The sequence below is a fragment of the Hylobates moloch genome, unplaced genomic scaffold, assembly GCF_009828535.3.
Source record: "Hylobates moloch isolate HMO894 unplaced genomic scaffold, HMol_V3 SCAFFOLD_11, whole genome shotgun sequence".
In the NCBI taxonomy this organism is placed as follows: domain Eukaryota; kingdom Metazoa; phylum Chordata; class Mammalia; order Primates; family Hylobatidae; genus Hylobates; species Hylobates moloch.
In genome coordinates this window covers 62364541-62369540 of record NW_026652286.1, presented here as the reverse complement: position 1 = coordinate 62369540, position 5000 = coordinate 62364541, and positions in this window count along the sequence as shown.

Sequence of the window (5000 nt, the reverse complement as noted above, 5' to 3'; positions counted from 1 at the left end):
CACTCTGGTCCTATTTGTCATGTGTCGATTCTTTCCGTTTTTACTACGGGGACTGCAAACAAATAAAATTTTGAGACGCATCTCACCATTCTCACCAATCTGCCTTTTCTTTCTTTCTTTCTTTCTTTCTTTCTTTCTTTCTTTCTTTCTTTCTTTCTTTCTTTCTTTCTTTCTTTCTTTCTTTCTTTCTTTCTTTCTTTCTTTCTTTCTTTCTTTCTTTTTTTTCTTTAGACGGAGTTTCACTCTTGTCACCCAGGGTGGAGTACAATGGCGGGATCTTGGCTCACCGCAACCTCTGCCTCCCGGGTTCAACTGATTCTCCTGCCTCAGCCTTCCTGAGTAGCTGGAATGACAGGAATGCGCCATCATGCCCAGCTAACTCTCCTATTTTCAGTACACGTGGGGTCTCTCCATCTTGGTCAGTCTGGTCTTCAACTTCCGACCATTGGAGAATTTTAACTTTCTTGGTTGTTTCTCTTTTCTTTTCTTTCCTTCTCCTCCACCCCCCCACCCCCCATGTTCTCCTCCTCCTCTTTCATTTTTTTCAGCTGGGCTCTCCTACTTGTGTTGCTCAGTTGCTCACGCTGGTCTCAAACTCCTGGCCTTGACACTTCTCCCGTCACCTCCACCGTCTGGTTGTTGAAATAAGCATCTCTTGTAAAATGGAAAAGATGAAAAAAATAAAGAGAAAGACAAGCACGGAGTGAACGTTTCTCTTGCCGTCTCCCAGGGTGTACTTTGGACCCGATAAGACGGAGGGAGCTTGGCTGAGTGGGTTCTCGGTGCTAAATCCTCCCGAGGGCCTCCTTCCCTCTCCCCCTTGTCCCCGCTTCTCCCCACGCCGAGGCTCCCACGGCCGCCCTGGCATTTTCCGTAAGAGAGGTATGGGAGAGGACTGACGTGGCTTCCAGATCTATATCCTGCCACACGTCTCTGCCTCGGCGTCCCCCACTGGCTACCTGCCACCTTCCAGGGAGCTCTGAGGCGGATGTCCGCCCCACGATCCTTTCCCGCTACCCTCCCCCGGCTGGCCTTTGCCGGACGACCCCGGGGGAACCGTATTGACGCTACTTTAGAATCCTCTGGCGAAGACTTCCACCAGATGCCCCGGGTGGGCTGGATGGGATGAGACTGGACCAACATGGACCTTGCTGTTCTTGGGGGTGGGTTGACGTACAGGGTGGACTGGCAGCCCCAGCATTGTAAAGGGTGCCCAGGTATGGAAATGGCACATAGGATGCCCTCCTTCCAGTCAGCCTGCCTGCAGCTTCCTCAGGCATGAAGACAGCTTCCCATCAGAACCTGTTTTCTTCCCTTTCTCCACCACACAGACGAGACGCATGAGAGGAAGAAACAGCTCCATAGACACTGTTGACCTTCATTAGTGGAATCCTCAGTCATCTATAGACAGATAGGTGACCAGAGAGGGACCCAAATCAAACACCATTTTCCAGGTCCTTATGGTGGGTTTGGTCTCTCTCTCTCTCTCTCTCTCACTCACATACACACACACAGACACAAAATTTCCACATCTAGTTCACAAACCACACTCACTTATGCTTTTCACGGTACGCATGCTGAGTAAAACCCACCCCACCCTCCACCCGTCGGCTGATGAAACCCCTTCTCTACAATTGATTTAAACGACTATCTGGGCCGGGCACCGTGGCTCACGCCTGTCATTCCAGCACTTTGGGAGGCCGAGGCGGGTGGATCACTTGAGGCCAGGAGTTAGCCAGGCCTGGTGGCATAGGCTTGGAACCACAACTACTCAGGAGACTGGGGCAGGCGAATTGCTTGAATCAGGGAAGCCAAGGTTGCAGTGAGCTGAGATCGTGCCACGGCCATCCAGCCTGGGTGACGGTGCGAGACTCTGTCTCAATAAAATCATATTATTGTAAGATGAATTGTGCTTGGTGATGCCCGCCTGTACTCGCAGATATATGGGAGGCTGAGATAAGGAGAAGGTCACTTGAGGCCCCACAGGTCTAGGCTTCATTCAGCCGTGACCCACTATATCCTGGGCAGTCACCAGTCAGGGAGATATGCCCCCTCCCCGTTTTCTTTTTTTCTTTTTTTTCTTTTCTTCCCTTCTCTTTTCTTCTTTCTTTCTTTCTCTTTCTCTTTCTTTCTTTCTTTGTTTCTTTCCTTTCTTTCTCTCTTCTTTCTTTCCTTCTTTCTTTCTTTCCTTCTTTCCTTCTTTCTTCTTTCTTTCCTGCCTGACTGCCTTCCTGCCTTTCTTCCTTCCTCCCTTCCTCCCTCGCTCCCTTCCTTCTTTCTTCCCACCTCAGTCTCCCAAAGTTCTGGGGTGACTGGCGTGAAGCACCATGCCTGCTGGGCCTAAAGACACACCCTTTGAAAGTAAGACACAGAGGGCGCCTTCCAGTGATCTGATTGATTGACTGATTCAGAGACGGCATCTCACTCTGTCACCCTGGCAGTGGTGCCATCGTAACTCACTCACTGCAGCGTGGACTCTCCTGGGCTCAAACGATCCTTCCACCTCAGCCTCCAGAGTACAGTACCTGAGACCGCAGGCACACGCCACTGTGCCCAGATCATTTTCATTTTTTTTTTTTTTCCCGAGACAGAGTTTCACTCTTGTTGCCCAGACTGCAGTGCAATGGCGCGATCTTGGCTCACTGTAACCTCTGCCTCCCGGATTGAAGCGATTCTCTTGCGTCAGCCTCCCAAGTAGCTGGGATTGCAGGCATGCGACACCACGTCTGGCTGATTTTGTATTTTTAGTAGAGACGGGGCTTCTCCATGTTGGTCAGGCTGGTCTCGAACTCCCGACCTCAGGTGATCCGCCCTCCACGGCCTCCTGAAGGGCTCGGATGGCAGGCGTGAGCCGCCGCGCCCGGCCTTCAATTTTTACTGTGTTTCCATAGACAGGGTCTCATCATTTTGTTGCAACCCTCCTGATCCGGCGACTCAAAGTGCTAGCGTGAGGGGCGTGAGCCACTGCGCCTGGACTCCGGGGAATGATTCACGACCACGACCGCTGTACTAATTCTTTTTCTTTCTTTCTTTTTTCTTTTTTTCTTTCTTTCTTTCTCTCTCTTTCTTTCTTTCTTTCTTTTTCTTTTTATTGATGAATTTTTTAATTATTTATTTATTCATTTGTTTGTTTATTTTGAGATGGAGTCTCGCTCTGGGCGAGGCGAGGCGAGGCTAGGTGCATCGCTTTGGGAGCCGCGGCACAGCCTTCTAAAGCCCCATTCATATGCACAAAGCCCTATTCCCTTCCTGGAGTTGGAGCTGATGCCTTCCATAGCCTTGGGCTTCTCTCCATTCAGAAGCTTTTACTGGCGCAACCCCACCCAGAGGCTGGCTGCAGCTGAGGATTGGGGGTGTGGTGGGGCTGGAAAGTGGGTCCCCTATTTTTGATAGCTCGGCCAAGACATCCCCCAACCCCCATCGCTTGCTCACCCTTTGAGATCCCCCTCCTCCACCGCCTTGGAGGCTCACCTCTTACTTTCTTTTCTGTCTTTCTTCCTTTCTTGCGTTTGAGGAAGGGGTGCAGAAACGAGGGTGTGTGTGGGGAGGGGGTGCGGGGTGGGGACGGAGGGGAGCGTCCTAACGGTCTATTTGGTGTCATGCCTCTTTCACCGCCATCACCGAAGATGAAAGCGACGATCAGCTAAATACCGCGTGTTCTCATCTAGAAGTGGGAACTTATAGATGAGAGTTCTGCATGGGTAGAACGAGGGGAACGGGAGACGCGGGAGCCTACTTGAGGGAGGAGGGGTAGAAGGAGAGACAGCTTCAGGAAAAAACAAAACACAAGAAAACACGGAAACTGTCGGGTACAGCGCTGAGTATCCGGGTGATGAAATCATCTGCACACTGAACCCCCCAGTCATAAGTTTACCTATGTAACAATCTTGCACATGTATGCTTGAACAAGAAAAAGGGGAGAAAGGGGAGGGAGAGAGAGAGAGAGAAGTAAAATGAAACACCACCTCCTTGACCTGAGTCAGGGGGTTTCTGGCCTTTTGGGGGAACGTTCAGCGACAATGCAGTATTGGGGCCTGTTCTCTTTTTGTTCTTCTTTTCTTTGTTTTGGACTCTCTCTCGTTCTGTCACCCGGGCTGCGGTGCAGTGGCGCTCTCTGGGCTCACTGCAACCTCTGCTTCCAGGGTTCCAGTGATTCTTCTTCAGTAGCTGGGATGACAGGCACGCACCAACACAGCTGGCTAATTTTTCTATTTTTAGTAGAGACGGGGTTTCTTCATGTTGGCCACCCTGGTATCGAAACTCCTGACCTCAAGTGATCTTCCCTCCTGGGCCTCCCAAAGTGCTGGGACGACAGGCCTGCGCTGCCGGGATCTCAGCTTTTAAAAGCGTGGGCCCTGCCACCTTTTGCTGCGGCCCTTACGCTCTGAATGATGTGTCCTCTCTGCCATAGGTTGACTCCTTGTGTCCCCGATGCCATTGTACTCTAGCCTGGGCAGCAAGAGCGAAACTCCATCCCCCCACCTCCCCGCGCAATAAATACATACATACATACATACATACATACATACATACATAAAAAAAATCTCTACACATGACCTATAAGTGTGTATTCCCATAAGTGATTTCTAAGAAATGGCACCGTACACTGAACGCAGTGGCTCACGTCTGTCATCCCGAGGTCAGGAGTTCGAGACTAGCCTGGCCAACATGGTGAAACCCCGTCTCTACTGAAAATATGAAACTGAGTCGGGCGCGGTGGGGCAGGCGCCTGTACTCCCAGCTACTCGGGAGACTGAGTCGGAAGAATGGCTTGAACCTGGCAGGCGGAGGTTGCGGTGACCCAAGATTGCACCACTGCACTACAGCCTGGGCGGCAGAGTGAGACTCGGTCTCCAAATAAATTGATAAATAAATGAAAGAAAGAAAAAAGGAAAAGAAAAGAAAGAGAAAATGAAACAAAAGGCACTGTATCACTCCTAGGTTAGGACCTTCTCTCTTTCTATCTGTTTCTCTCGGTCTCTGTTCATCTCTGTCTTTCT